Consider the following 8,649-nt stretch of genomic DNA (forward strand, 5'->3'; position numbering starts at 1 on the left):
TGGCATGGATGTGGAGAGAAGGGAACACTTTCACACTTTTGGTGGATTGCAAAATAATTTAACCTCTGTGGAAAGAAGTTTGGAGAATTCTCAAAAAACTAAAAGTAAAACTTCTAATTTCTCCTGTAATCCCATTACTATATATCTGCCAGAAAAAGAAAAAAATCATTTTACCACAAGAACATCTGCACTAGAGTATTTATTGCAGCTCAAATCATAGCCATCAAGATGTGGAAGCAGCCTAAGTGCCCATGAACTCATGAATGGATTAACAAACTGTGTTTATGTATACCATGGAGTAGTATTTAGCTATAAAAAGGATGAAAACTTTACATCTTTTGTATGTACCTGGATGGAGTTGAAACATTCTTCTTAGTAAAGTATCACAAAAATGGAAGAGTATCCAATGTATTCCATACTAATGCAAAACCAATATATAATCAACTATATGCCTACTTGAGAAAAAAACACAATTATACTCACGTAGGTGGAGGGGTAGGAAGATACGAGGACAGTGGAGGAAGAAGTGTGATTTGTTCATTCTTATCTAATGTGCACAATGTAAGGGTATACAGCACACCTCTTGAGTGAAGGGTTCAACTACAACTTGAACTTTACCTAAGAAATGCAAGGAATGTAACTTAATCATTTGTACCCACATATTAATCTGAAATAAAGTAATAAATAAATGTGTTTCCTATTGATACAACTATATGCATTTTTATTTTATCATATTTAAAAGTCTTCTAAAATGAACTGGATATTTCTGATTTGTTAATTTGTATGCTTTATCATGTCTAGTTCTTTGGTGAATGTAAATTAACTTCTTTACAAACACTAGTAATTTTATTTAATTAGAAACAACAGACTTTTCTCCATGTTTTACTTTTTGTCTCATTCAGACAGACCCCTTCATTCAATGCTGTAACTATTTTTTTTTTCTCCTATTTTTCCTCTGGTTTGGACTGTATATGAGGAGAACATGTTTGTTAATTTACACTATATTGTTATTAATAATTTACATTATGGGAAACAGATTAAGACTGTATGTATTTAATGTGTCCAATATCCACAGAAAATGCCTAACTATAAATAGTAAACAATAACCTATAGCACATTAACATATTAGCATTAGTAAATCAACCATTAAATATAATGCTAGTTTTTAGGAATAGTTTCTGGTGCTGTCTTGACTCCTATTTGAAATTATTTTTCCAATTTCTGGAAATGACATGAGAAGATTAATTGTCTTTTCTCCTTTCATTGCTCCTATATACTTCTTTACTCTGCCTTCTCTTTCATCTCACTCATATCCATCCACTTGCAAAGACCAACTGAAAAACAACAATTAACTTATGAGTGTTTTTAGTAATAGCCACTATAACACTATGTGTTAGCTTTTGAAATAGACCTTTCATTCATCGTCTAATTTTACATGTATAAATTATTTTTCAGAAATCATTATTGCAATTTTCACAGACAAGTAAAATAAATTTTAGCACAGAGCTATTCAGTGCCTAGGGTTCAAACTCTGATATCTCACTTTCTAAAATCAGAGCATTTTATATTCAATTGTCTTTTTTTTTTCTTATTATTATGGACCTTTCTTTCTTTTTTTTTTTTTAGTATTTGGATTCTTAAACATTAGAAGGGAATCCCACTGTAAATGAGAGAATATTAAAAATATCTTTGTATAGAATATGAACATGATATCCTTTGTTTCATTGATTGATAATGGCCGTGTTATGTTATCTTTATCTCTGTTTAAAAATAGGTTTAGGTAAATACTGAAAAGTAGGTGTTCTAAGGCAATCTAATATGCTTTTTACATGAGAATAAGAAAGTAAATGGAGTTTTTATTAAAATATTTATTAGTGAATGACATGAAAATATGGAAATGATAATGGAGAATACTTTGTTCTTAAGGCATTTTTATCATAACATTTATACACAAAGTAATATAACTATCTAGAAATTCCCATATGCATATAGGAATTATGTATCTTAATTTGCCTATATAGAAGCTGTATTATGAAATGTTTGAATAATCTCATTGTGACTTATTGTAAATAAAATTAAAATTACAGTGACTTCATGCCCACTTTTTTGACCAACAGAGTCTTTCATGTCTATTCCATTCCACATACAATGTAATCATCCTTGAACAGGCCCTGTGAAGAAGGTAGAAAAAATCCTCTAACTGGTTTCCCTGTGTTTATAGTCTAAAATATTTAATGCATCTTTCACATCAATAACAAATATAACTTCATAGAGTATCATGATGATTGCCTTTTTCATATTGCACTTTTTTTTCTTTTGAGACAGAGTCTCACTGTGTCACCTTGGTAGAGTGCTGTGGCATCACCACTCACAGCAACCTCAAATTCTTGGGCTTATGTGATTCTCTTGCCTCAGCCTCCCAGTTAGCTGGAACTACAGGCGCCTGCCACAATGCTTGGCTGTTTTTTATTGCGGCGGTCCTCGGCTGGGTTCAAACTCACCACCCTTGGTGTATGTGGCTGGCACGTAATCACTATGCTACAGGCGCCTAGCCATACTGCACTTTTTAAAAATACTTTTTCTGTTGACCAAACCAAATCTTGTTTTCATTAGATTTTTGGCCTCAAAGGGACTTTAGGTGTGATATCATGCATCCCTCCTATTTGGCAGGTTGAAAAACCTGAAGATGGAGGGGAAAAGACTTATTTTATACTTGATTTTGTAAACTTTTTTTCAGTGTGCTGCATGACATTCAATGACATACTATCACTTAAAAATTAAGTACAAATTATTTCTTCCTATATATTCAAATCTCTTTCTAATATAAACCAAATCTACTTTTCTAGTTTTTACTTGTCACTATTGTCCTGGATTACAGGACAATAAAATTATTCTTGCATAAAATAACTTGTTTACACATTTCTTATTTTATTCCAAGTCACTGATTGTAAAACCATTATTCTTTCTTTCTAATTTCAGATTAAACACTACATTGATCATTTAATTAGATGGCTACCTTTTTAATTCATGGTTATGCCAATTTTTAGCCTCTTACAACATCCCTTATTCGTTTTGTGTTCACATTCTAATCCTTCATTCTAATTGCAAGTTTTGAACACAAGGCTGGGTGTAGTGGCTGTAATCCTAGCACTCTGGGAGTCCAATGTGAGAGGAATGTGGGGCTAATGAGTTTGAGACTAGCCTGAGCATGAGGATGACCTTTAAAATAGAAAAACAAATAGCCAGGCTTGTGGCGGGCACCTGTAGTCCCAGATACTCTGGAGGCTGCTGTTGCTGTGAGGTAGGCTGATGCCATGGTACTCTAGCCCAACAACAGAGTGATGCTCTGCCTTAAAATAAAGTTTTTAAACACATACTCTGATCCTTGAACATCTATCTTCCTTTATAATACCTAACACAACACACTGCTTATAAAGGTACTAAGTAAATATTTGTATAATGAATCAATGCATAAATGAATTAATTACAAGCAATCACAAGGGATTATTTCTACTTATTCTCTGTGATGCAAAAACATCCACATATTTAGAACATATGAATTGTTGGAATCAAATAGTAAAACATATGCATGATTAACCAAATTTCCTTACATTTTGTCTGGATTCTTTGGCATTGGTAATACAGCTAAATTTTCTCAAAATCATGCTATAACTTTGGTATAGGTTATAATGTTTTTTCTTTGATTGAATAAAGAACCTCAATTAAGAGAACTGAATAAAACCTATTTTTAAAGCACTTCTATTCAATAAAGAATATGACAGGAATGAACTTTTTGAAAAGTTAGCATCAGTCAAATCTAAATAATTAATATATAGTTGTGTATGTGCACGTGTGAATATTCTCTTCCTAGCAATTAAAATTTTTGGTATTCATTTCTATGAAGCCCTATGCATATTTTGTGATATTTCTTTTTATTCCAATGCTCAGATGGATTATGCATCAACCATCAACAATCGGCTTGTAAAAGAGGGACCACTTTGGGAATTATCAGTAAGATTGTCTTCATATCAGTGCATACTAATAAACATTTGCTGTTTAACAAAATTGCTGGCCTTTGAAAAAGTAGATACTTGATAATATATTTATTTTTGTATGAATTTGTATTTATGGGAAATGGTAGAGGAATAGATAATCATATTTTATACTACTCTGGGTAAATATTTGGAGAGAAAAAATAAATAAAGGAAAAGAGTGTGTATAGAAAACATACTCTAAAATACATAAAATATTACAATATATTGGAAAAGTAAAATGTTAACACCTTATCATGTTGCAGAACATAAAATTCTTCAGCAATTCTCTTTATTCAAAACTATGTTTCTTTATGACTACTTAAACTTGCACACTGCTACACTTTTCTTTAAAGTATATTTCCAGTCTTACAATTCTTCTGTGAGAAAATTTACATGATGTGCTTACAATGCTAAAATTATAACAAAGTTATCATAGACTTCTACTTTGGCTCACATTAATGAGGGTGAGTTTAAAACAAAGCTTTAGTGCTTGAAACCTGTACCACAAGGAAAATAAAAGATTTTTATTTCTGTGTGCATGTGTGTGTAAAATTTGCTACTGTGAGTAAAGTGATGACCTTTGGGCCAAATTAGAGTTAATCTACAAAAGCTCTATAGGGGTAATTTGTGTTTGTTTTGAATGACTAAATGAAAATTTAAATACTGTAAGATTATGTGTAATGCAGAATGAAATGGTGACCAAACCGTGTAGCTGGTTCCCAAAGTTTTGTCACTTTGAAGATATACAGAAATAGATATTTCATAGATTTTGAACATGGTTATTATATAGTATAAACTATACAAATATGATAATATGTCCCCTTAAAAAGTACAGTTTACTTGGTGTTCTCCTTCGTTGTAAGTTTCCCCCAACTATCAAACCAATATCAATAAATTTCTATTGTTAGCCCAAGTAAAATTTAATTCATATTTTCAATTGTTTTTCAGTTGTAGTCTTAAAAAAATGCTTGCTTGTTTTATGAAACTTAGCTGTAAGGGGAGGGGAGAAGGGCAGCTGAGTGGTGGGAGGGTGACTGGAAAGATCACCCATATGGTCTGTCTAACAAAGGTCCAAGTAAACTTTTCTAGAACTAGAATATAAATGTTTTGACACAATGACTAAGCAAATGACATGAAGTCTATGTTAACCAGCTTGTTGAAAGTATTTCAAATTGTATATGAAAACACTACACTGTACCCTGTGTTTGCATTAATGTATATAGCTATCATTTAATAAAAAAATAAAGAAAAAAATTAAAAAAAATAAATCTATGTTGTTCAGAGTGTGTATCTGGTTTCTGGGGCTTTGTAATATTATTCTAGTTACACTGAAGTGTGAGGCTACCACACTAAACATGAGCGTGTACTGCTTTTCTTTAAAAAAAACTTAAGTTTCAGTTTTTTTAATTAAATCATGTTTTTTAATTTAAAAAATTTTAAACTTCAACCTCAACGAATATCTGAGCCTTACTTTAGATACTGGTTTTACAAATCTTACTTTTCCTTCTTTTCTGACCCTGGAATATTTCTTGGCTGTGGCATTTCATGTTCCCTGTATCTTATGGCTCAGTTCTACCCTCCCCTTTTTTTTTTTTAATTTTTAATCCCAGGTTCTTAAGACTTACTGCTTGTAGACCTATTTATAGTACCTAAAAATGCATACTGTCTCCACATACATTTTGTAAATAAGCCACAAGATAACACTAATTATTATTTGAACATTTACTATCAATTTTTAAGATAAATGTACTTAATTAGAATCACATTTTCCATTTTCACTTTTTATTCCTATCTATATATAGTATATATGTAATTAGTGTAATATGAGGCAATTGCTTTTTAACTTGCACATAACATTTCTTCAACAAGATTTAGCTTTCCTTTCATCTGATCAAGCACATGGAATATAACCATATTTGACTAGCAATATCTCCTCTTTTTTTTTTTTACTTAGTCAAAAAATCACCACAGTCAAGCTAATTAACATACTTGTCACTTCACATACATAGTTATCTTAAGTATGTGCTATATAATTGTTTATAGTAGTCTCTTCCAATCCATTTTTTATTTCTATTGTATCATAACATCGTCTCAATTTCTGATTTTAGTTATTTGAGACTTTTCTCTTTTTCTTCATAATTTTGATTTTAGATTGTTTTCCCTTTTTTTAGTTTCATTTGCCTTTGCTCTACTGTTTGTTAATTTCTTCATTCTTCCAGTTTTGAATTTAGTTTGTTGTTTTTCTAGCTTATTGTATGTTGTGTTTACACTTTCATTTCAGTCATCATATTTTTAACTTCTGCTTTGATTTTATCTTTGCTGTTTAACTGTGTGTTGTTTTATTTCTGCATAGTTATAATTTTTCTATTTCTTTTGGCATTAATTTCTAATTTTATTCCATTGTAATGGGAGAAAATACTTGGAAAGATTTCAGTGTTGTTAAATATGTTAAGACTTTTCTTTCACCCTATATGAGATCCTTCTTGAAGAATGATCTGTGTGTTCTTGAGAAGAATGTGTATTATGGTGGTGTTGAGTGAAATGGTCCGTGCATGTTTGTTAGGTCCATTTGGTTCATATTTTTTTCAAGTCCTCTTTTTAAATTAATATTCTATTTGGATGCTTTATTCATCAAGTGTGGTACTGAAATGTTATGCTATTATTGTGTTGCTCTCTATTTCTTTCTTCAGTTATTGCCTTGTTTGTCTTATATATTTTAACTCTCTTACGTTGAGTGCATATATATTGACAATTGTTGTAGCTTTCTTGTCAATTGATCCTTTCCTCATTATAATGTCCATTGACCCTTTTCTCATTATAATGTTTTCTTGTGACAGTTCTTACCTAAAGTTTATTTCATCTGAAATATACATAGCCATCCTTTTTATTTTGGTTAACACTTGCCTGAAATATGTATTTACATACTTTGACTTTCATTCTATTTATGTCCTTAATTTTAAAATTGTTCTTTTGTAAACAGGATACAGCCATATTACATTTCTTCATTCATTCAATCATTCTATGCCTTTTAGTAAAAGAGTTTAATCTATTTATATTTAGAGTAACTCCTAGCAGAAATAGACTTACTATAGCAATTTTGTTAATTATTTTGTATATAGCTTTTGGATCTCTCTTTTCCTCTTGTTGTTTTTTGTGTTTTGGTGAATTTTCTTGTAGTGATATACTTTGATTTCTTTCTCATGTTCTTTTGTGTTTTACTTGTAAATATATATTTTAGTTTTCATGGGGGTTAGCTCAGACATCTAATATTCTTTTTTAAGTTGATAGAACTTAATTTCAATCTCATACAAAATCTATGTTTTTACGCTTCTCTCTAATCCCAAACTTTCTGTTATTGATGTCACTATTTACATATTTTATATATTCATTGCATTTTACATTACAGTCATTTTAAATAAGTTTACATTTTATCCTTTATATTAGAATTAAAAGTGATTTACACATCACCATTACAATAGCAAAGTATTCTGTATTTGCCTCCGTATTTACCTTTATCAGAAAACTTTATGCTATAATATGCATTTGTGTTGCTGTTTAGTATAGCTTTATATCAATTTTCAGGAATGCTTTTAGCACTTCTTATAAGGATGGCCTACTGTTGATGAACTCTCTCAGCTTTTCTTTATCTAGGGAAATCTTTTTCTCCTTCTCATTTTTAAAGGAAGATTTTTTCTTGATACAGTATTCATGACTGGCAAGTTTTTCTTTGAACAATCAAATATATCTTACCTCTCCCTTAAGGCTTACAATGTTTTTGCTGATAAATCTACTGATAGACTAATGGGAGCTTCTTAATATATGACTAGTCACTTTTTCCCCTGCTGCTGTCAGTATTATCTGTTTGTCTTTAATTTTGGCAATTTGATCATGTTTCTTGATGTGGAATTCATTTTATTATTTTAATTAGAATCATTTTACTTTTTAAAATTTTTAAATAACTTCTATGGAGATTCAAAATAGATTTCACCTCGGAATATTTTCCCTGCAAAATTATTTTTGTTTTTTCAAATTAATATGAGGGTACAAATGCTTAGGTTACATTGTCCTCACTTCTAAGGTGAAGTTCAAGTTGCAGTTAAGCCCTTCACCCAGGGAGCGTGCTGAACACCTCACATTGTGTATATTAGTTGAGATCCTGCCAATTTCCCTCCCTCCTCCTTCAAATCACCCTCCACTCCCCCTTCCTCTCTTCTTCCTTTCCCCTTCCCATTACTAGACTATATTTGTGTTTTATTTTTTGTGTGTTCATGTAATTGTTTATATATTGGTTTTGTTTTGGTATTTAGTATGCTGGAGATATATTTTTTCATTCTTGATATACTTTACTAAGAAGAATGTGTTTAAAATCTATCCAGATAGACATAAACTATGGAAAGTCTCCATCTTTTCTTATGGTTGAACAATACTTCATGGTATACATTTGCCACAGTTTGTTAATACATTCATGGGTTGATGGGCATTTGGGTTGCTTCTAGGACTTGGTAAGTATGAATTGAGAGGCAATAAACATTCTGGTACAAATGTCCTTGTGGTAAAATGATTTTTTTTCTAGGTAGATACCTAGTAATGGAATTGTGAGATCAAATGGAAGGTC

The sequence above is a fragment of the Otolemur garnettii genome, unplaced genomic scaffold (assembly GCF_000181295.1).
Source record: "Otolemur garnettii isolate 467f Iridium unplaced genomic scaffold, OtoGar3 scaffold00125, whole genome shotgun sequence".
Taxonomy (NCBI): Eukaryota; Metazoa; Chordata; class Mammalia; order Primates; family Galagidae; genus Otolemur; species Otolemur garnettii.